The 24,822-nt window shown below is 41.9% G+C and overlaps 1 protein-coding gene across 3 annotated transcripts in view; it reads right to left on the bottom strand.

Annotated features, from left to right (window-relative positions):
* LOC109042413 (E2F transcription factor 1) overlaps positions 1–24,822 on the bottom strand; it is a 54,632-nt gene that overhangs the window by 28,221 nt on the left and 1,589 nt on the right. The window contains exon 1 of one of the 3 annotated variants that reach the window (XM_072302819.1): positions 12,022–12,040. The exons of the other annotated variants lie outside the window; for them this stretch is intronic. The gene's annotated coding sequence lies outside the window, so the exon portion shown is untranslated. Of the gene's footprint in view, positions 1–12,021; positions 12,041–24,822 lie in introns of those variants that run through there. 3 annotated transcript variants of the gene reach the window in all.

The raw sequence follows: 24,822 nt of genomic DNA, 5'->3' as shown, positions 1-24,822 counted from the left end.
CAATCCAAGGAGATGGTGGGTGGATCTGCTGAAACAGATACCCCTCGGCCTCACTCCATGAAAATTTGAAAAGCCTAAAGCAAGGATGTTCATATTTGGATTACATTTTGCGATAAGGCACCACTATATCTGGCTCTTCTATAAAAGCACCTGTCTGCACAGGAAACCAATGGCATGTATGCTGTTTCTAAAATGAGCCAGAAATAGTGGTCCCATATTGCAAATGTGGCCCATTTGTGACCTCTGATGTCAACGAACGAAAGTGTGTGTCTGTGGTTCACTGTGGGTTCGGAAATTCATTTGAACCATTCCTTAATCGCGTCAGAAAAATGGAAAGCAAGGGGAAAAAGTACTTTCATCAACACAAGTTATCTCTAATACCATCGATCTATTGCGAAAAGCCGAAAAGCTTCGCAAAAATATTTTAAAACAGGGAAGTGCTAATTGGTTTGGCTGGCAGTCAAAAGGATGAGGAAAAACTGAGTAAAGCAAATTAAAGCCATCCCGATCTACTTCTGCCAGAGATGCAAGATTTTCTGCAAGATGAAAGGTAATAAAGAACCGATGGATATATTCCACCGAGGTTTAAAAAGAGTATTCTGCCTCATCAAGAGCACAATGAAGCACAAATTAAGCCATCTGAATTCTATCAGTTGCAGACTACTTTAATAAAGCTCTAAAACCTGATTTTTTAAACAAACATACCTAAATCAGCAAGTTTTTAGTGCCGATCAGATCGTGAACCACGGAGAGGAGTTACTCCGCTCTATTCCTCGATTCAACCCTAAATTTTCTAATTTTTTCAGGTTGCTTCCGATTGCCTGATGTTTTAATACTTCTACATACTAATGATTGAAAACACATTGGATCTAGAGTCCAGACTCTTAAAAACATCGACAAGAAAAAATACTCTTGATTCAATCGGATTTTAGCTTAAATCAAGAACCAAGCCTCATAATTTGAGCGGATTTCCTTTTGATTTAAGCAAAAATCTGATTGAATCAAGAGTATTTTTTCTCGTCAATGTTTTCAAGAGTCTGGACTCTAGATCCAATGTGTTTTTTTTCCCAGTGCCCCATCTCGAAAACGCAATAAATCGCATCCCGATGTATCGTGCCCGCGGATGGGTCTGAACCCGGGGTTGATAACATCGAACCGGTTTGATCATCGGTGGGCGAGACGGGGTTTTTCCTCGGCGAAAGCGGCAACACGGAGGCCGAGCACGAGAGCCGCTGGGCCTTTATTTCGCCGAGCAGGAGGATTCCAGGTGTAATCCACGATCCGCGGCATGGCGGCGGCGACAGGGTTCAAGGAGCCAGGCTTGCCCGACTTCCCTCGGCGTCCCGCCGGAGCCGGCCTCGCCCCCGGCGTCCCCGCACGGCGCGGCAACGTCGCGGCGAAACCATCCCTCGGCGGGCTTCCAGCATTTCTGGGGATCCGCCCGGCCGTGCCACAGTGAACGGGAAACGACGCGGAGCCTCGGGAATACTGCCGTGCTAAGGAAGAACGCCGTATGAACATTCGAGAGTTGCCACATTTCCTGCGATAAAATGTTTATTTTTTAGGAAAGTTATGAATATTTTCCTTTGAAATTTTCAGACATTTTAGATTAAACTGCGAACAAAATTCTCTGAAAAATTGGGAGGAAAATACTCATAGATTCACGAGGAAATGCGCGTTTTATCGAAGGAAATTTGGCAACGCCTGAAGGTTCATACGGCGTTTTTGCTTAGCGCGGCAGAATATGTCGGCGGGAGCGGGGCCGTCCGGCAAGGCGGCATCAGCCCCGAACCCGAAGAATGGGAAGATGGAGGATGGGACTCGGCGTGGACGCGCAATGGCCTATTTCCCAGGAATGAAAAATACGGGACTGGGGTGGAGGCTCGAGTGCCGAGGATGCGACTGGCGTTCTCACGGCGAGACGAGGAGTTTACCCGTAACGGGGACGCGATCAGAGACAATATATTACACAGACCCCACACTCTTATACGAGTGATGTAATCGAGAGAGAAACAAGTCGGAGATCAACGCAATTTGGATAGCCGAAAGGAATAGAGAAAAACCGAATGGGCTACATGCAAAAAAGTCATGATAAGAAAAAAACTTACACTCCTTTTAGGGTGTCTACTAAAATAGGCTGGCCAAAAATCAGTGCTATTACAATTACAATACGCTTTCAGTACATCTCCAAGAAATTCAGCAACACCTCAACAGAAAAATTCAGTACTTTTTCAGTACCGCCGATGGAGAAAATTCGAAAAATTTCAAAAATTTGAATATCTCGCTTGAATTGCGACAGAAATGACAAAAAATGAAAAAAATTCCGGACCTTCTTGCGGAATTTCCACACATTTTCAGTACTTCCGAACCTCCCTTAGAAAATCAGTGCTATTTCCCGACTTTCCAGAAATATCGGACTTGTAGACACCCTGCCCTTACATTAAATTTTTAAAAATTGCAGAGCCTTTGCTGACACCGCGACTTAATGAAACGGTGACTTGAGGCTCTGAAACGAATTCCAATTTTTAATTTCACCATCAGCCTTTGCTGGAATCGCATGCTGAAGACGGAACGGTGACCAAAGCGCCGGAACGTGTTTCCGTGTTACGCTTGGATACAGGCGAGAGGGAAATTTTTGTTTCCTCACGGTATAGACATATCTACATCGAGTCTTTGAAAAACTAGCCCATTTGTTTGACGGATGAATTGAGATTAAAAATTTCGTATGAATGCTGGGTTCCGGAAAATTGTATCTCTCGATTCCAACGGCAAATAAAAGATTATGGCGTTTAAGTACCAGAGCGGTGGTTTCGGGAAGATGGAGAGTTATCTATGAGTATTCCATGTAGATCCATTCTCTTTCAATGCCTGTGGATTCTAATGGGAATCAGTGTTGTTATTGTGCACATCCACGGAATACATTTTCAAAACAGTCAGTGAGATTTTGATGGGAGCAAATATTGGGAAATTCAGTCCAGTAGAAACTGTGAAATCTGAATTTTGACAAACTAAAACCCCTAAGTCGAACATTCCTGTTTTTTGTAAGCCACAAGGACATCGAGTTCCATACTAATCCGCAATGCGTATACATGAAGAAATGCATCAGTTATAAAGTCCAATAAGTCCAATGAAACGTATCAACAAAGAAGAATAATTTAGATCACTAGAAATGGCATTAAACCAGAGGGACAAACCTACAGAAGGATTAAAAACACCTAGGTGGCTGTAGAGTTTAATGGATTTTTGCAAGCTCCATCCTTGTTTTCGGGCTCTGCTGAGCTCGAGGCATTCCAATTTTTCTCGTCCCAAACATCATCCGACCTCAAATAAACGAGAAAAAAACCTAGCACGAGTGGTCTGTGACACCTTAAATGAACACCGCAACGCTGTATCACGACTGATGGCTACATCGTAGTGCCAACGATAGTCTTCATCTTAGAGTAACATCAACGGATGAACGTGTGCCTAAGAAAAAAGAAAAAAAAATGATCGATTAAAGTTTTACTTTCTCGCTCCCATAGGGTAGAGAGGAAGTATTTTTTCTTTTTTTGAACCAAAGAATCTAAAAATGATACATAAAAATGATTAGGCATTCTTTTCAATTTACATCTTCAACAACACACGGGTAGAATAAGACGGAGCGGCGCTACCTTTGCATCAAAATAAGCGACGCATTCAACTGATGGTAATAACATATCGCCTTGATACAACTATTCGTACTCTATGGACGCGCGTGTTGCATGAGAAAAAATGGAAGGCACTCAAGTTGATGAAGCAGTGCAAGCAGTAGCGCACGGCAAGGCACCCGGTGCAAATATGTTGCTATATGAAGTTCTCAGAGAAAAACTAAGGAGAATGGACAGGAAAACAAATTTTCGCACAATTTTCACACATTAGGATATTACTAAGGGACCGTGCCCACTGGCAGCTACGCGGCCCAACCCCCAGAGGACTCTTTGCGTTCTCTTAAGCCCGCGTCGACAGAAGAACGACTTAAAAATAATACCAAAATTTTTCTTAAGAAATAAAAAAAAAATAAAATGTGCAACTCTGTATTGCCGAAACAAGCTTTGAACTCAAGCCAAAGCTCTCATCGAAGGGTCTTCGAAGCTTTCGTTTGGAATTGATTTGAAAGAAAACACCGCGTTTTCAAAAGAAAAAAAAAAGGGGGGGGACTTTTTTGACATGCTCTACACCTCACAGACATTTCTCGATTTAGAAGTAACATACGTAACAAAAGAAATTAGGAGTTTAAAAAAATAGAGGACAGTGATCCGATTAGGATCGCGAACAATGACTTTACTCTAAGTCTTATGATCTTAAGGCATCTTTTCTTTTCTTTTCAGTGATCGGCCGGAAGTGTAAATGGCTAATACTCAAGAACCGAGGACACAAAGCAGGAAACACGGATTCAAATTCGGCGAGCTGCGGTGGAACTTGCAATAGCGCCTATTGAATTTGGCCAGACAACAGCTGATCGCGTTGCATCAGCTGACACGGAGGGAGCAGCCCGGTGGGGTGGGGGATGAGGTGGGGGATGGGGTGGGGTGGTTGACACTCACGACAGCGTACCCCGTGCCCCTCGCCAATCAATGAAAGGGCGCTCACCCTGCGTCCCTGACTTCTGGTTTGCCCGTGACCTTTTCTTTTTCCGCCGCTGAGCCAACACAGGGGTCATTGTCGACAATGCGCAATCAGCGAATCAGTGCGGCTGTCTTTTTCAGGGACCACTGGAATTCTTCATTGGACAAACTGCAATGGAATGGGGGGAAATGCCAAAACCTATCAACTTCCGTGACTTTGCAGAAATTTTAAATTTAATGAAGACGCCAACACACCGCGATCGCTGAAATTTTCCCCCTCATTTCCAAGACATCGCGTTGAAAATGATGCTTTGCATACAGCAGAAACTAATTTTTGATTTTTCAACATCGAAATGAATTAACACTGCTCTTGAATTTAAACACAGAAAAGGCGAGGATTGATCTGACAAGCCTCTATTTCTTTCTTTCCCCTCCCCTTTTTTAAAATGTAATTAATTGCCAAAAGGCTATCCATAAAGATTATCTTCGGTCGCTAAAAAGGGGATAAGTTTTACTTAAAATTCCGAATGCCCCTAACTTTTCCTTGACGTTTCGAAGTTTTTAAATGCGAATTTTTTTCCATCATTTCCCTTAATTTTGGAAATAAAAGTGCATTTCAAAAGCCAGATCAAACGCATTACAAATTTTGCTGATAAAAAAGCATCAGTGTGTTCGAAACAATGCCAAAGTTTCAGCAGGACAAAAAAATTCGAAGTTTAGCAGCAAAATCTCATGTTATTTAAACACGGAAATTTAGGGCTCCTCAGATGAAACGTAACTCCAACTTATTTAAGATCATACGTATTTTACAATCATATAGCGGAGCAATTTCTGTCCGAAAATGTTCAGTTGGGAGAGTTCAAAAGTTTCCCCGGTAAAACTACTATTTGCCAGTAGAGATTTTGAAACGTTTAAATATTGTTACATTCTTAAATTTCAACTGGAAAACTACGAATTTTACCGACACTTTCGAGGTTTCTCCTGATTTTCGAAGAACTTCCCACCGTGGACGATACTTCCAAATTTGGGTTTTTTTAAAAGCTCGAATTAAAACGACGAGCCCTGGAACACGGTAAATTCAGCTAGTTACGACGCCAGGGCTCCAACTTACGAGGCTCGGGGGCAACTCCGATAATTGGAAAACTTTGAACTTGGCGCGTCTGATGTGTCAAGAAAAGGGCATCTTAAATCCGAGACGCGGGCGGGGGCTGAGCAACGCTTTTAATACCTTCATCAGCGTTACATTACTTTCTTCCGCGCATTACTTCCAGGCAGGTGGTGGAGCGGGCACCGCGAGAATGGGAGGGGGGTGCCAGACAAGCAGAAACCGTACAACTAAAACAAGACGTATCGTTTTAAAGAAGGAAGGACTCAAATCGGGACTTGTCTCGCGTCTCATATGCCTTGCACTTGCGTTTGATGCAATCGATGACGCCACATGCAGCTGGAATATCCGTGCGGATCTGAGGGGGAATGCGAATTCAGTTGCGATCTGGCAATTTGGCGTGGTGCAGTTTCGCCCCATGCGATGGCGGATCCGGGGGAACACGGTGACAGACGTGCCCCCTTTCTTTTAGGGGAGGGGGAAAAAGAACAAAGAAAAAGCGAGGAAAGAAAAGAGGAAGAGGGAAGAGCAGAGAGGGAAAATATTCTTTTTGAAAAACAAACGCAACTAACGGTTGATTCAAGTCAAGACTCAAGACCGATAAAGAGGTCAAATCGCAAAAGCAAAATTCTGCATTTCATCTGGCAGGGTGTCTAGTTTTTTTTTCATTTAGGGAAATCCTGATTTCATAATTTTTCCAAATACTGATTTTATGCGGAGAAAAATTAAAATTTCTGCAGAAGCGTATGCGAAAGTAAAAACAAAAAACCGATCGGACCGCCGACTTCTCAAATCCTGATTGTACGACCGATTTTTTCTCAAATCCTGATGACATCGGGATTAAACCTTGATTAACCTCAAATCCTGATAGAATCGGGAAAAATCTGAAAAATCCTGATGCTGAACACTCTGCCTGAGTGGCTTTTCCTATTATTTCTCCTTCAAACCAAGACCCTGAAAAGTTTTTCATCGAACATCAAAATCTGTTAATTGTCAGAACGCGATAATAGGTTTCCCTCTAAAAGTTGAGACTGCTTAGAACTTCAAATTGTAGGTGTTATTTTCGCAAGAAATTTTCAAATGAGGCTTCCGCAAGTCCACAGCCTCCGTTCAAGTTTGAATCTCGCTTACTTTTCTCTGGTTCAGTCACTAACCCGATGGTAAAAAAGAGCTTATGAAAATATTTTGTAATATCTAGGTATGTACAGTTCTGCTATTGAGACAAAACAGCATGGAAAAACTCGAGGATTGCCAAACTTTTTCCGAAAGAAGATCCATTTTCGACGAGTGTTATTCATACTTTTCCATGAAATTTGTGACATCCAGGCCTAATTATGAAAAGCTGTTTTTCAAAAATTTACATGAAGGTAAGGTTTACCAATAATCAAGAAAATCAAATTTTTCAGTAGAAGTTTGACAACGCATGAACATTCATAGGGCCGGAGAATCGGAGGATGATCCATAAAACTAGGCACCGCTGCTACGATACCACTCCATTGGCTGGATCGTGTCCCAGTGGATTAAAATTGGCTTCGAGCCAGAAGGTCTCGGGTTCGAGCCCCGTCCCATTGCTAAAGAAGGCGAGGGGATGTTGCCTCAGTATGTATCTGATACGTGTAAAAGCAGACTGCAATTTTCACAGAGGAAGACGAGGAGGCTGACATCAATCTAGCTCATGCTTGCAGAAAATTAGAATAGAAATTATTATTCAGGGCTTTTACAGGCCGATGTGTTCGAGGTTAGAGGTTTTGAAAGATGTTAAGCTAAGCAGATGGACGTTTCCTTGTTTCTGGTTTAAAATCTCGCGGAAATTTAAGACAAAGATCCAAAATTCCCTTCCGAGGATAACTACCTGCCACTAAACTAAAGTACGCGTTCGAGCAGTCAGTTTCTTCTCCTGAAACAACCTATCTTGATGTGGGGGATTGATCGATTCTGCTAAAAATAAGACCCGGTTGGACAAACTTGACTTTACGATCAGCAAACCGCTTGACATCCTATTAACGAGCAATCAGAAAGCAAGAGATAATGTTGCTACCCACGTGCAAATCAGAACTCCCCAAAAAGAAAGAAAAACTTGTTTCAGCGCAGTGCGGAGCCTCTAAAATATCCTGCTCGGGATTTTCTCGAAGTGAAAAATTGAGATTACTGGAAAGAGAGGGAAAAGAATGAAAGAGATGCAAAAATTTTGAAGACACAAACTGAGGGGGAATTATAAGATGGCAGCAACGAATGGTATTTATCAACACAGGATATGCAGTCGGAAACTTAAAATCTTAAAAGCGATGACAGGACAGAGAAAATATTGCAATGAAGGAAAAGTACAAAGCGCTGCAGATTTCAATAGGACTGCTCAGGAAAACAGCGACCTTGTATTGAGATGACGCAATCACTTATAAGTAGCACGATTTTCATTTCGACGCTTGTCCGACTGAGGGGCCTAAAATTACACCAGAAGGGGTTCGGATCGAAACATACTTCAGCAGCATGAGCAAATATGCATGTTCCGGTTTGAATCATTTCCATTTCACTTCGCTACGCGATTTTATGGATTCTTATGAGCTGAAAACTCCGAATTGTGATGAACCTTTAAAAAATAAGTTATAAATCTAAAGGAGCACTGGAAAAAAAACACAATTGATCTGGAGTCCAGGCTCTTGAAAACATTGACAAGAAAAAATACTCTTGATTCAATCGGATTTTTGCTGGAATCAAAACGAAATACGCTTAAATTAAGAGGCTTGGTTCATGATTTAAGCTAGATTCTGATTGAATCAAGAGTAATTTTTCTTGTCGATGTTTTGCAGAGTCTGGACTCCAGATCCAATGTGTTTTTTTTCCAGTGAGCGATATCGACAAGGGCCGTGTTTTACGGATCTAATAGTGGCCTAAATATGGGTCTGAAGGCCTATTTTGGCAAGAAAAGAGAGATAAATCTTGGAGCTCTTTGTTCTCACCCTGCCAATTAATCAGCGATACTGCCTCACGTTTCGTCCTTCCTCTGACGTAAGGACGTATCCAGTGGAGCCAATGGAAACCAATGGAGCCCCTTGTAGAACCTCCAAGTTTTGTATAAACGGAGTTATGAGCTTTTAAAGTTTCCACACTTTGTATAATCGCTCTTATTGACTTGATCCACTGTGCGATGTATTGGGAGTGAGGAGGAGGTGAGCTTGAAGCTTTTTCAGGGCCATTCGACATGAGCCTTCAATTTTTCAAATGTGAGTGCATTTGTATCGGGAGATCTAGGCAGAACCTGGGCACGATGCTGGTTTCATTCTGCTGTCGAATGAAGAACGCCGTATGAGCCTTCAGACGTTGCCAAGTTTCCTTCGCTAAAAACCGAATTTACTGGGAAAATCGGGAATACCTTTTCCAAAGATTTCAGACGATTTTGTACGCAATTTAATCGAAAATATCTGGAGATTTCAAGGAAAAGTATGCATGAATGTTGCCAAAAATGCATGCTTTATCAAGCAGGGTGTCTATTAAAACAGGCGGGCCAAAAATTAGTACTTTTACAGTACTTTTTCGGTACATTCCCAAGAAATTCAGTACCTTCTCAATAGAAAATTTCAGTACTTTTTCAGCACCTCCATTAGACGAGATTCAAAAATTTCAAAAAATTGAATTTCTCGCTCAAATTGAGACAAAAATGATCAAAAAATGAAGAAAATTCCGGACCTTTGGCGGAATTTCCGCACTTTTCCAGAGCTTCCGGACCTCCCTTACAAAATCATACTATTTCCGGACTTGGAGACACCCTGTCAAGGGAAATTTGGCAACTCTCGAATGTTCATACGGCGTTCTTCCTTAGGACAGCAGCATTCCGGTCCGTAGGCTGGCGCGCGGATGGTTCATCCCTGATTTGGGTGGGACAAACAGACTGGAAGCGATGGAGCCGAGTCCCGGGTCCTGGGCGAGTTCCGTTTCCGGCCGAGACGCACACAGCACACAACTCACGGGGCGGTTCCGGCCGACGGCGACGAGGCCTTTCCCTTGCGCCGGGCCCAACGGGATCCAGATCGCGGGATGCACCTATTCCTTTTCGCTTTCTCGGAACGTTCCCGATTCCGACGGATCTCTTCGAGGAGTTCCGCAGTTCCGTCCGCCGGAGAGGAGCGGCAGAGGAGAGCGTCTCACTGGGGTGGTCTAGAGCGCCGGATACTTAGAACATGGTATCGAGCCTTCTTCAAGTCTCACATGCCCTCATGTTCCAAAGAAAGTTCCGGATTAAACTTAATGGGTTGCTTCATATTTTGGCTGATAATTTAGCATTGAGTCAACAAAGACTTCCAAAGGATGTGTCCCATTAAGGTACCCAAGGTATTTTGGCACTAACTATGGTTGAAAATTGAAACAGCTTAGAATAATGTCACGTATGGTCAAATCGACTCTCAATCATCTACCCCGTGAGAACTTGTCCTTATTTGAGGTGTTGTTGAAAGGTTTTTGCCTGATTAGCGTAAAGTAGTGGAGTTTTGCAGTTTTTCCGAATAATTGCTCATTTTTGGTCCTAATTTAAATTGTCTATCTATAAGCACGAGTGACTACTACTTTCTCCTTTAAATATGTTGTAAAGGGTGTACTAAAGATTAAAACATTCGAATATGAAAGTGGTAGTCCCTTGTGCTCATACATAGACAGTCTAATTTAGGACCGAAAATGAGCAATTATGCGAGGAAACTGTAAAACTTCACTACTTTGCGCAGGTAAATCAGGCAAAAACCTTTCAAAAACACCTCAAATAAGGACAAGTTCTCACAGGGTAGATGATTAGGAGTCAATTTAACCATACATGACATTATTCTAAGCTGTTTCAATTTTCGACCAAAGTTAAGGCCAAAATACCCTCCTTAATGGGACACATCCTTTGAAGAATAATGGTTGTTTCATTGAAACGCATGACTTGTGGGTGTTTAAATTCTCAAATTTTTTGGAGCATACTTGAAATATCGATAAAAAAAAAGCCTTCAACAGTGCTCCCATTTCCCGGAACTAGTTCCAAATTCGAAAACTTCTGAGGCTTTACTCAATTTTTCCCGGAACTTGTGAAATTCCTGAAAGTTCCAGATCTTCTGCGTTTTCTGGAACTTTCTTGGACCTTATACAAAAAAAAAAAATATAAGGAATCCCGGAACTTTTGACGGTCGTGGAGTGGGATAAATTGGAACAAAAAAGTTCCGAATCCCGGAACTTCTGACGGACATGGGATGGGAGCACTGACCTTTAGCCCCAATTATAAAGTTTGCATTGAAAAATGAACTGTAACCAACCCTGTCAACAGGTCTCTTAGATCATAAATGACAGTGCTATAATGCTTAATTCTTTAGGGTGCTTAATTTTAACATTGAGACAGTAAAGTGACGTGTACCCTGTACCCTTATGCTGCGTGAATAGTTGGAGACTCTTTCAAATGACGTTCTCAAGCTACTCATATTGCCCTAACACATTCTTGAAGGCGAACGGATGGAAGATGAGCGCGCCATACACGGAGAAAAAAAACTCTTACTAGTAAAGCGATGGGAGTGCATGCGACTACTATTGAAACGATAGAACGTGATCTAATTACATCGAGCAACTAAAGCTACTCCGAAGCCGCACAGATTGCCTAGTCGAGCTTTCGAAGGCGAACTGATCAGAATGAGTGCAATATGTTGAAAGTACGTTCAATAATACGCGACTGCTGCAGGAGCCGGAATATACGATTAAGGGTGGCCGAACTCCTGAAAGCAACTGTTGGAGCTATCAAGCCGCTGTATTCATTGCCTCATCCAGCTTTTGAATACGAACCCACCGAAGTAAACATGACACACTTGATGTTAAAAACCGGGTGAGAAAACGAAAATACAAATGTTCAATGCACTGCCTTGGAGCGTGAAGCTACACTTTCGAAATGCTGACCTAACGTCGTTCTTTAAGGGGCTGCGTGCTTTCTTATTCGAAAAAGCCTTCTATAATCTTCACGAACTTGTAGGCTAGTAAAATTTACACTTGCACCTTATGTATATCGCTGTAACTGTTCACCATGTACCGAATATGACGTGTGCCATAGCCTCAGCCAGAGGCTCAATTGTACAAATTATAAAATAAATAAATAAAGCGGAAAGCTAATTGTAAGACGAATGATGTTTTAATTTTTCCCCCAATCGATCATCTCCTACACTGGACAAGTATGTTATCCAGAGTCCTATCTTCAATAAAGAAATTAGGTCAAAAATTGACTTTAGCTGGCGTCATTTCATCTGTCAATAAACGAAGACTCACCAAACACACGAATCACGCATACACACACACACCCACCAAATCTGAGGTCAATTTACTTGTTCTTACATGGAGGATCGTCTGTTCGTTATTCTGAAGTTTTACTGTGTGAGGTAGAAACAAACTCGCACATACAAGGTAAAAAGAAAAAGTAAAGGCACAAATTCACAGCGAAATAAAAAAAAATTGCCACAAGACGACCCATTCTATCAAGTTATTGCGAGGCTCGGTTATAAGCTCATTGTCAGATCACAGCTGGAGCTGCTGTGAAAGCTATAGATAATTTATAAACTGCATCAGTTATCACGAGTAATGTTACGCCTTTTCATCACGAATTTTGCTCATGCGAGCTTCCGCGAAATGCAAGAAGTTGCTAGGAACAATTAGCTTTTAGGAAATTAGGGAGTTTCCGCTCTTAAAAAAAATTAAAAAAGAAATCTCCTGGATAAGTCCTAGATAAGAGTCCTGAATAACTCTGAATAAATACTGTGTAAGCTTGGTAAATATTCTCGATGAATTTTAAAAATAGAAAATGAAAAGATGCAAAAGCTCTATTTCCGGAAATAAGTGCACAAGAGCCATATACTCTTGGAAAAAACAGAACATAGATCGAGGTTAATTGGTTTTAAATTGAAAGGGTTATCGACTCTGTCCTATTTTATTTCCTCTCCTTGCGTGATAAGTTTTAATAGAGACACTTGTTGCTAGTGATCGATCATGAGATAAAAAAAAACCAATAAAAAATCAATCAACTCGGCGCTTTCCGGCGTAGTTCTTGGAAATTTAAAAAAAATAGAAACGAGTTCGTTTCCTTCTCCTTTTTGAAAATCATTAGTACAAATTAGGCATGCCAACGTTCATGCATCAATTTATACTGCAATGAGATTTTACGAGAGATTCGAAATTTTCTTGGAAACCTAAAATCGCTTAAAGTTTTAGTTACGTGTAGCTCAAGAGCTACAACAGCGCTTAGGGTATGACAGATTTAGAAAACAGGAGAAAAATTTGACGGAATTTTTCCCTTGATGCACAGAACCGTGTACAGGACATTCTATCTTTCGTGGGGCGATGATGGACTGAGGCCAGTCGAGAGACAGATATCCAGAGACAGGAAATGTTTCCAGGCGCTTTCCGGCTATCTGGCGCGAGCCATCGCTGGCCAACCCTTTAGAACTATCCACTCCTACCTCGACAATTCACCACCTGCGTTATTACAACCGTGCCGCACAGTGAGCCAAACAGACGGCTAATTACAGAATACAGTCATCGTCAGCATTTTCATACATCGTCGAAGTGAAAAGAGCTTTCGTAGAAAGCGACAATGTAGTGTAAGCACTACGCACTTCTCACCCAAGCAATGTAATCATCAGAGTGAGGCAAACGTAAGAGTCGGAGATCAACAGCAATTCGCCTGACGATAATTTATTAGCGACTTGATGCGCATTTCATTGGCCTAATGATAACTGGGCCGATATGCATGTAAGGACAAATATGAATATGAATGATAACCGAAACCAGCCTAACTGCTAAACTGCATTTCCTTTCTTTCTTTTGCTTTTTCTAGTAGAGGACTGAACAAAATAACGCCTTGAAATTCTTTGTGAATTTCCTATAGATTATGAGGAATATACGAGTGCTCACGAAATTTTCAAGCCAGAAAGTTGCTTACGTTCCTTTTAAAATAATAAAACACAAGAGGAAGTAAACAACCTACACGAGAGGAGTAGTTGAGCCGATTCTCTTAAAATCTACCAAGCAGAAAGATGATCGTAGCATTGAACAGATCGTCAGCGAAAGAGATCGGTCAACTATTTTGAGGCCGTAGCTGTGAGGGGCACACAGTTTCTCTGTGCATTCTGAAAATTAGAGATATCCTAATCAGCGTTTTGCTCGAACATTTCTAAAGGTTTTTCCTTGGGTTATGATCTGGAATATTATTGATTTAACAGCTTCAATTGCCGTTTAAGGTATCCGCAATCCTGGATTTACGGCAACCCTGTTATTCCCTTTCCCTGCGCAACAGGGGTGCATATAGTGCATAACATTTTCGACTGCACGAGTCCTCGCTAACGCGTAGCGTGGGCAAATCTGTTACTACAGGAGAATATTTTTTGAGAAAAAATTATTGTATTCTTTTCCTTTACAGAAAAAAAGGGATCAGCGCAATATTTCTGACATTCATTGAGCCATGCGACGCAAAACTCTGCCTTTTACTCGAGGTGAGGACAATTTCTAAGAATAGGGTCATTTTTAGACCATGGGATTTTGTAATGCCCTACCTTTTGGGGTTTTGAAATATAAGAGCCTCCTCATTTTCAGGGGTGTTCGGAGAAAATTCCATGGCTTCTGAGATTTTGAAAATGAAACTCCATGGCTTTTCAATTTTTTTTCAAGAACTTGTCTCCCTATGAGACTGATTTTTGATCCGAGGAATTTCCTGTACCCTTGAGCGCACGGCATATTCGATTATAGATTGTGGGTCGTGGGATTTTAGTTTAGCGAAAAGAGACGGCCATGTTTTAAGTGACACGACTTCACTGTGCGATGACAGCTCACACCCGAACCCGACGCGAACATCCACCAACCGACCGATAGTAGAGGGGGTGAGGGAAGGTGGCAGTCACGCACTTCGTTCATCTGTCACAGCTCATTCCTACGCAATGAGGTCTCTGACTTCGCCGAGAATCCAGTTGCGAGAAGCTTCCTTACGACCCAAATTATGATTCGACGCGTAATTTGCCTGCTTGCTGAAGTTTTCATTCAAGCCCAATCGAGCTAAGTAACGCTGAGTTCTCCTGTGATAGTTTGAAACTTGGAAGAGGAGGTACATTTTAAGGCTTGGCAATGTTAGTGGAAAAGGAAATTAAAAAAGTCTCAGCAACAAGTTGCGCGTAAACAGCGAGATTTTGAATGAAATTAATGAGATGACGATAAAAATGACCCTGAGAGGGGGAAAGAATAAGAAGGTGGTTATGAGGTAAGCCTAAGAGAGAAATGACGTGACACATACAAATAGCTAAAAATTGCTACATTTAAAGCTGGGAGGGGTAAATGATCCGAGTAAGTTAGCCTTAAGCAAATCAACTTTCTTGGCAGTGTTTTTTCCGCGTTTTTTCCAGCGTTTTGTCGGTGGTTTATCGAAATCCTAAGAAAAGATTGCACCTTAGATTTCAACTTGTCGTAGCTCTGGCCAATGAGAATCAGCCACCAGTTTAATAAAAGCTTAATTCCGTAAAAAGGGTGGGGAGTGGGGGGCACTCAGTGTTAAGAAACTTTCCTGATAATTCGGCGAACTGTTCAACTGTGTTGTCTGGTATTTTAAAAGCAAATCTATGACATCAGACCTAAAGTATTGTCTTTCATGCACCCTTGCCTAGAATATTAGAGCTTTATTTCCAAGGACATGTGAAATTCTTGGGGAGCCATGAGAATTTTTGATGGAGAAGGACATTTTGCAAGAAACTGTAGGCGACAAGTTTCCATGAAACTTTGAAACTTCCCGACTTTCTCTTCTAACTTCCCCAAGGTTGTTCGACAAAAAGTTGCCGACTTCCCCTCAATTTTGGGCAGGAAAATGCTTTCCGCGTCATAGTGCAAAATCTCCAGCTTTTCAACCCTGCCGATAAATGGCATAAATATAGAATCTGAATCGGATCCGTCAAGATGTCTCGAAAGGAAAAAACAAATCGCGGATGGCAACCAAATCTTCCTGAGTTTTTCCGCAGTGACAACCCCCTTGCACAGATTTTCCCTGTCCTATCAAGAACATGTTACCCAGAATCAGGTTCCGGCAGCAATCAAGGCTGCACCAAAGCTCCAAGCTGTCAATTCGCCAGAGCGCCCTTTGTTTTTAGGCACATGCCGTCCGGCGACGTTTAAAACGGCGGCGCGCCGGGGCAGTCGGCCGAAGCCAAGTGGCCTATAACGGGCGCGGCTCATAACGACCCCTCGCAAAGGTGCGAAACTGTCTGGCAAGAAAATCAGACAAAGCCGCGTAGCGTCCCGAATTCTAAAGATAATCCTCCACGAACGCAACGACTCGCTGCACACACAGCACACGCCATCCCCCCTTCGAGGAGCGAAAAAACATCCCCGTAACGGTTAACGAATCAAAGCTCCTTCGGGTCCGCGGACAAAAGGGGGATGCAAGCCGGAGGGGTGGAAGTAAGCGAGACCCTTCTTACTCGGCCGAGAAACAATGGAACTTACGGTTAAGAAACGCCAAGGAGCTGCGCGGGGAGGGGGCAACCAGCAAACCAGCTGCACTTTCGGTTGACTCAAAACCCAAACGGTGGGGCGTAAGCCGTCTCCGCGCTGCAATGCGCTACCCCGCGACACGGCGGAGAGGGGGGAGGGGGGTTGCCCGTTGGTGACGGCGCGGCGGCGGGGGGCGGGGGGCTGGCATCCCTCCTTATCTTGAACACGAGTCGGTAATTAGCATAATAAATGTAACGACTTGGAAGGTCGGCGCGGCGCGGGGCTCGAGGAATCCGGAGACGCGAATCCGCTGATCCCGATCCGGCTGATCTCGGAATAATCCGGCCAGGCAGGGCGCAGAAGTGAGCGCAGATCTTGTGAGTGGGAAGATTGCGAATCACAATGCCCGATTCCTTCCACCGGAATTCGCCACTACCGGGGGATGATTCTTTCGTGCTTCCGACCCATAAAAGTCAAAGAGCAAATAATTGCATTTGCAACGTTGCATAGTGTCCATCATCAGGGTGTCTACTAAAACAGGCTGGCCAAAAATCAGCATTTTTACAGTACTTTTTCAGTACACTTCTAAGAAATTCAGTACTTCCTCAACAGAAAAATTCAGTACTTTTTTCAGTACCTCCAGTAGAAGAAATTCGAAAAATTCAAAATTTTGCATTTCTCGCTTAAATTGCGACAAAAATGACAAAAAAATGAAACAAATTCCGGACCTACTCGCGAAATTTACGCACTTTTTCAGTACTTCCGGACCGCCCTTAAATAATCAGTACTATTTCCGGACTTGTAGATACATATTGTAATGGAGAAGCAGGGGTCTCAAGTTTGATGAAGGGTGTCTATTAAAACACGCTGGCCAAAAATTAGTACCTTTACAGGACTTTTTCAGAAAATTCCCAAGAAATTCAGTACCTCCGCAGCAGGAAAATTTAGTGCTTTTTGAGTACCTTCGACTGACGAAATTCGAAAAATTTGAATTTCTCGCTCGAATTGCGACAAAAAACAAAAAAAATTTCGGACTTTTAGCGGAATTGCCGCCTTTTTTCAGTATTTCCGGACCGCCCTTACAAAATCAGTACTATTTCCGTACTTGTAGACACCCTGTTGATGATTTTCGTGTTTAAATGGAAGCCACTGATCGTAAGTGGATACCCTTTGTTCATATATTGATCAATGATTAGAACAGACATGACAAAATTACTTAATCTGCTACAACATATGTGCTTAAATGGGAAATACTGTCAGATGACGTCACTAGGCGGTGCATTTTCTCATTTTTAACGCTAATTTGATACCGTGACCCATACCGGAAAAAGAGTACGAAAAATACAGCAAAATCAGCTCTTTAAGCACTTCCAAATGAAGCAATAAAAATTGTGCGTGCTAATTCGCCATCGTACGTTCAAAGAGAGCGATCATAAACTGAATCTCTCAGTTCCAAAAATGTACGATAGTAATTTTTTTGCGTAGAAACACTCTCTTTCTGGCTGTTACGCAATTTTGATCGTCTCCTGAAAAATTTAATTTTTCCGGGATGGGCGTAAAGGCGCCCATAAAGGCGCCATTCGACAACGCGGGCTAGGTGAGGGCAGAGCCGCTCGACTCGACCGTTTGACGAGAAAACTCAGGCATTTTGCACGAAAAAGTTGAAGGGTTGACAGCGTGACTTGAACGCAGAAGGAAGAAATCAATAGTAAAGCGTAAACGGAGGCAACCAATTTTTTTTGGCAGTTTAAGGTCGTAAGCAACCCCCCTCCCTCCTTTTTCTGGGTGTCAAGTTTCCTCGAATTATTTTCCTGACTTCACCTCTACTTTGACCTTCTTACGTTTTCGACACAAACAAATTTCAAATTTTCCCCTTAAACCTGCTTACGAATATCGAACATGGAAATCTGACGAGAGAGGATGGATAAAGGGAGCTCAATCTGTGAAAATACAAAATTAAGTTATTCATACTAGGGCATAAAAGGGGGCTCTACGAGCATTTGGAGAAAAAAAAAAACGCTAAAGATCAAACCGAACAGGACAGTTAGGATTTTCCGGTTCAAATAACTTAGTTTCGGGCAAAAATTAGTTAAAGTTCAATCTGTCATGTTTATTAAAAAAAACTGCTGCAAAATACTCAATTTTTGCGGTAGGTTCGTACTTGCCATGAAGTTTGTCAAACTCATAGAATTTATTCCTCAGAATATTTTCATTTTGGAAGCGGCAAATCACTGTTATCCTTTGAAATATGGCCTATTTTCAACGTTTTACTGTTGAATTTTACTTAAGATTCGATAAAATTGTTCCTACGATGATGTTTTGTTTAAGATCTCTTTAAACTTCCCTTACGACTCCTTGTCACCCTGCTCCCTACTTCCAGCCTCCCCTTCTTTCCACCCCCCCCCCAAAAAAAAAACATCGATTTACCCCCTCCCCCTCGCGAAAGTCTTAAACAGTGTCCCTCTGCCCCTGTCTAAGGATCAAAGTTTCCAGTGATAACTTCCATTCGATAGATACACACTAGTCTAAAGTTGGCTGCAGGTGCTTAGATTCAAGGCCAGTAAACAGCAGAAAAAAGAAGAAAAAAAAGTTTCCAGTGATAGTTGCCGATGGCTCTTCAAAGTGTGAGTGCACTGAGAAAAAAGTCTCTTGGATCCGAAGTCCAGACTCTAAAAAAAATTGACAAGAAAAAAAAAACTCTTGATTAAATTGGATCATTACTTGAATCGAGAGGCAAGCCTCTTAATTTAAGCAAATTTTTTTTTAAAGTCAAGCAAAAATCCGATTGAATCAAGAGTATTTTTTCCCGTCATATTTTTTAGTCAGGACTCAGGATTCAAGAGACTTTTTTTCAGTGCATTTTCAGTGTGTGAGCTTGGCAATGGGCAAGCTTCTTAGGAATCCTGCCTATTCGAGGCTCAACAAACAATAAGTTAAAAATGACTGTTGGTGCTCATTAGGAGATGTTGAATCCCCGAAAAAAATGTCTCCTCAATCATCGTGGTACCAATGGACGATCTTAGCTGCATCTATCGATCCATCTACAATGGACGATTACGATGCATATAAGAGCGTACGCGCGAGTTTTTCTATAAAATATTCCCGGGAGCATAAAGATTTTGACGGGGAATGGAGATGTTGCATGTGTGAGGAATTTGCAATTTGACTGTTGATTCTTATGCAGAAGTTCGCGAGAAACACGATGGTGCCACTGGTTTTCTCTGAGATCAACTTCCAAGCACAAAAAAAAAGCTCTCACGTTGAGGCCAAAATGGAGGGGATATCCCACGCTATCCTGAGAGTCCACCTCTACATCAAGACAAATTCTCGATGCAAAGATAGGGAGCAAATACATAGCAGAGTTGCCGTGTTTTCAGTTTTGGAGCCCCCAAAGAAAGTGGCAGCCCTGTCAATGTATTTGCTCTCTATCTTTGCATAGAGAGTTTGTCTTGATGTAGATGGGGACTCTCAGGATAGCGTGGGATATCCCCTCCATTTTGACCTCAACTGGCGAGCTTTTTATAATAAGCTTGGGAGTTGATTTCAGAGAAAACCGGTGGCACCATCGTGTTTCTCGCGAACTTTTACATAAAAACCAGTAGTCAAATCGCAAATCCATCACACATGCAACATCTTCATTCCTGTGAAAGTTCCCACTTTGGTTCCTTTACCCCTGCCACTTAGATAGAGTCTAGCAATGTTTCGCGCTCCGAGCCAAGTCCATTATTCAGTGATTCATGATCCCAAGTCACCCTTAAAACACCAAAGCCATTTTCGGCTCTCGAATGGGCCAATAATTGGAGGTTATTGTCTCGGGCTCATGAAGGAACTCGACTAGTCGGGCGAGACTCGAAGCTGAAGCTTAATCGCGGTTAAGCCGTGCACCTTCACCGCGCCACCGTTGCATAGCGGCTAATTTCGAACAATGCATGCGCTGCACTTTTCCCTTAATTTACATACATCCCCTACACCCTACACCCAATGCACCGACCGAGACTCGGACCATTAAATCAAGGGCAGGTAATAAATTGCGGCTTTACCGGGGACCTGCACTTACGACACTCGTTTTTTTTGTTGGTCTCGCGAATCAATCCGGGGTTGACCCCGTCAACCGTCCCTCTGCGCCACCAAGGCCGAGGGCGAAGGGGTGAGAGAAGATTGGATTAGTTGGACTGCATTCAGCAGAAGGAAGCCAGGTTGCACAGCATATTGGCGGTGCAACTACCGAACCACGTATCCCAGTTTGCGACGTTGCAGACTTCCTGTCATACTTTATTTTATACATGGAAAACTACTCAACGTTCGATGGAGATGTTGCATGTGTGAGGAATTTGCAATTTGACTGTTGATTCTTATGCAGAAGTTTGCGAGAAACACGATGGTGCCACTGGTTTTCTCTGAAATCAACTCCCAAGCTAAAAAAAAAGCTCTTAAGTTGAGGCCAAAATGGAGGGGATATCCCACGCTATCCTGAGAGTCCACCTCTACATCAAGACAAACTCTCCATGCAAAAATAGGGAGCAAATACATTAGCATGGGATGCCGTGTTTTCAGTTTCAGAGTCCCCAAATAAAGTGGCAGCCCTGTCAATGTATTTACTCTCTATCTTTGCATGGAGAGTTTGTCTTGAAGTAGAGGTGGACTCTCAGGATAGCGTGGGATATCCCCTCCATTTTGGCCTTAACTTGAGAGCTTTTTTTGAGCTTGGGAGTTGATTTCAGAAAAAACCAATGGCACCATCGTGTTTCTCGCGAACTTCTACAGAGGAATCAACAGTCAAATCGCAAATTCCTCACACATGCAACATCTCCATTCTAGAAAACCACGGTGATTTTTTTTTTTTTTTTTTTTTTGAGAGAAGAAATCCCAGTGAAAACTTCAAGGAATGATACTAATTTGCTCTCATTCAGAAAAATAAAATGGGAGGAGAGATTTATAAACACCGCAAAATGAGATGAGTGATCTGGTAGTTTCATTATCTGTGTGCAATCCTAACACTTTTTTGATAAATGCACACCGTAAAAAAAGTAACCGAATTTTGTGTTAGTATGGGAGGTAGAGCACAAAGTATCCTAGGCTTTCTGTTAATATTTTTTGGTTAATTTTTCTTTGAGTCACATGGGCCAGATCTTCAGGTAGCATTGTTTGAATTTTTTGGTAGAGAAATTGCAACTTCGTCGAATATCAGAAACGAGCCGTCGGCTTTGAGCCTGGATAGCATTGGTGAGCACCAGTGCAGGAGATAGAGGATTACAATAGTTCATCAGGACACTTTCTTCAATTCCGGATGTCTCAGAATAACTTAAGGCTTTCGTTGATGTAACAAAAAATGGCGTTGAGTGACCAAATCGCTTTGGCTATTCTCACCAAAAGAAAACTAACCCAAAGGAACCACACAGAAAAAATTAAATTGCTGATTTAACAATTATGTTGTTTCAAAAAAGTGACTGCAAAGTTTCAAGGTAGATTTTACAAAAACAAAATGCTTATGTAACCACCGTGGTTAAATTAGCTTTCTACTGTCGTAAGATGTACATTTGAAACATAGCAGTCACATTTTTTTAACAACTGAATTGTTAAATCACCAATCCGTTTTTATCCATGCATGAGCAGAAAAATGTTCATATGTACATAAGGAAAAACCTCACTCCCAAGTGTTTAAAAGTAGATTTTTTGAGTTTTCTGAGATTAAAATATTTCTGAGGACTGACTTTGGGGGACAACTGATGGAGGGGAGGCCGAATCCGAAAGGAGAGAAAACAAAGAGACGTTGTTGGAGATTAAGAGAGAAAGACGGAGAGAAATTGTTGTTGACACAACAGTAACATTAAAGTTATTCATTCTTCAAAGTCATTCTTCCTTATGGTAAATATGGGAATAGAAAAGATGGTTTGAAGCTGACAAAATACTGATATTTTCCACACTTTCGTAAAAAGTCAGCAGAACTATCAAATCAAAACGATATCAACATCCGGAACGAATTGAAAAAAATAATTTCCTTTGTTCCAAACATTTTAGAAGATGGCACCTCTCAGCGGGCTCTATCTAGTATTAGAGGTTCTCTTCCTAAAGAATGCATAAATCATGGGGAAATGGACAGAACAAGAAACTTTTTGTGGAGGGGCCAGAAGCACACCCCCTCAAGGGAGATCTATGGACACAAAATCACTCTGTCAAGGGGAATTTGTGGCACTCTCTCAGCTCCAAAGGGGGGCTCAGGGGATTTCCCTAGCCTTAAAAGAGGAATTCGCAGGCCTCTCTCAGAAAGTTTTGAAAAATTGAGTCGTCCCGGGAGCGATTTTGAGCTGTTCTTCAACAAATGTATCGAGTTATGATTTCAAAGGTGAAATATGCCATGCACTAGTTCAGCAAACCCTCACATTACTTGAGAGGAGCAGCCCCCCCCCCCCCCCCCATGGTAGTTACGGCCATGCATAAGGGTGGAGAATGACATTACAGGGGCGCAGAGAGTTCTTTGCCTTTATATTTTTTGAGGCTGCCTCTACGTTATTGCCTGCATTATTGCGCTACCTCCACTATTGTCTTTGCAGTTTCCATTGCAAAAAATAACGCATTCAGCAGTTTTCTTCTAAAATGACGCTTGTGGTGATTTTCTTCAAAAAGTAGGGAAGAGATATTACCAAACTTTTTAAGAGGAAAACCGCGAGTGCCTTCTGCCATTAAGTTATTCCCCCCTTTTCAAGTACCTTCACATTTCTTACTCAACCAGCCAGCTGAGCAATTTCTGCACCTCCGAAGACATCATGCTCGAAGAATTAAGCGCACAGCCAATCTGTGAAGACCTTACTGACAAGATGAAAGAGGAAGGGCTGCCAAAGAACATTCTTGATTCAGTTCCACCTGAGAGGATATAAAGGGGGCTTATGATGAAAGGTGAAAGGATTGCGACAGGAGTTGAAGTCAAAGCCAGCGCTACAACCACTACACCACAGGAGGTCGACGATTAGATAAGCTACTGATGGCATGGTTTTAAGGACATGTTAGTGGAATATTACTGACCCTTAAAACAATGTACCTGGCTGACAGCGTTCAGACATATGCATGACAATAATTGTGCGAAGCTACAATATGAAAGCGCCTATATTCATTACAAAACGACGTTTTGTAAACCTCCCATCTCTTAAAAAAGATTTATGCATCATTTTGAGGAATGTAATCATGTGAGGGTGCTCTCAGCTCTGAAGGTTGACGACTTTCCTTCTTCACATACTTCCATTCATATATGTCCGCATACACCAAAAACATGTTTTGTATAAAAAAGTGGTGACTGATGGTATATGCATCCCCTGAATCCAAAGCATAAAGAGTAACTTTCTTATAAGCCTTCCAAGGGCACCAGAACAGAGAACTACTGAGTAGCTACAATGTCTGAAATATTTAAATAGATGGATAGGTCACACCCTACGTTTTTCCATGAACCTCAGTTGCAGCATCTAATCTTGGTGCCTGCTTTGCCTTCGATTCAATCAAGTCTTCTTTCAGACCTGCAGAGCCTTCAGAGCACTATTCATTAGATCAACATAGGATCTGTGAAATAAAATGCTGTCCTTAATAAACCCATAATATGACTTGAAAAAATCAGGACAAACTCCTTCTTTAAACTTAGATGCTACAATTGATAATTTGCTTTTGGAAGCTCAAGATGTGCCTTTGGCTTGTTGTACATAAGACACAACATACACACAACAAAGCAGCAATAAGACATAGCCAACAAACCACACCAAGCCATGACACTTTTTTCATCTATGCCCTGCCGAGAAACACAACATTCCAATCATCAACCTGCAGGAGCCCATCACAGCTAGCTTTCTGCTGTCCATCATAGACTGGAGCAGCCAGCCAGGGATCAGGAATGTTTTCATTAAGTCATTTGACATTTTGAATGCTTATTCTGATCAATTTACTCTTTCAAATAACCTTACTTATAAACATGCACTGCACCAGAGCAACTGCGTACTGATGGGGTTTTGAGAACTGGTGATGTTTGATTGCCTTCATGCAGAAAAATATTATTTTCTACTAAAGTTGTTAGCCTTGCTCAGTTTTCATGACAAAAATTTGGAGAGTGAGGATTTTGATCATTGTTCTGTGCTGATTCATTATGTACTTTTATCATCATTGCTAATGCACAGAGTGCTTTATGCTGGAGATCAACAAAGAAAACCACAAAAGAAATTGAGGGTAAAATATACAAGCAAGTTGTTACATCTGGAGATCTTTCCTGAAACTTAAAGGAATATGTGACCGCCAAAGCCTTCAGTAGGCTGGAAGGATCCATGTTGTTCACCTAGGCAGTCAGAGAAAATGCCATGTACTAAGTATTCTCCATTAAGAGATGGGATCAGCAGTTAACAATTTAATTTCTTCAGCATTCTAGCCATCAGAATGATTTAATGGAGACTTAATTCTTGCCGCGAATACAGGCAGACTTATACAGGACTCTGTGACTCAATATTGAGATTGTCGACTTGTTCATGTTGTGACAAATTTACAATCTGATAGAAAACGTTGCTCAAGAATAACAATAGCGTTTAATGGGTGATATTCATACAGGACTACTCAGAGCTTAGCATTTGGACCAGAACTTGATAAAGCAGCTCTATTGAGAACCTTAGTCATAAATCTAATAGAATAAACTCACAGGGTAACTGT

Source organism: Bemisia tabaci, chromosome 7, assembly GCF_918797505.1.
Source record: "Bemisia tabaci chromosome 7, PGI_BMITA_v3".
NCBI lineage: Eukaryota > Metazoa > Arthropoda > Insecta > Hemiptera > Aleyrodidae > Bemisia > Bemisia tabaci.
This window is presented reverse-complemented; position numbering and strand designations above follow the sequence as displayed.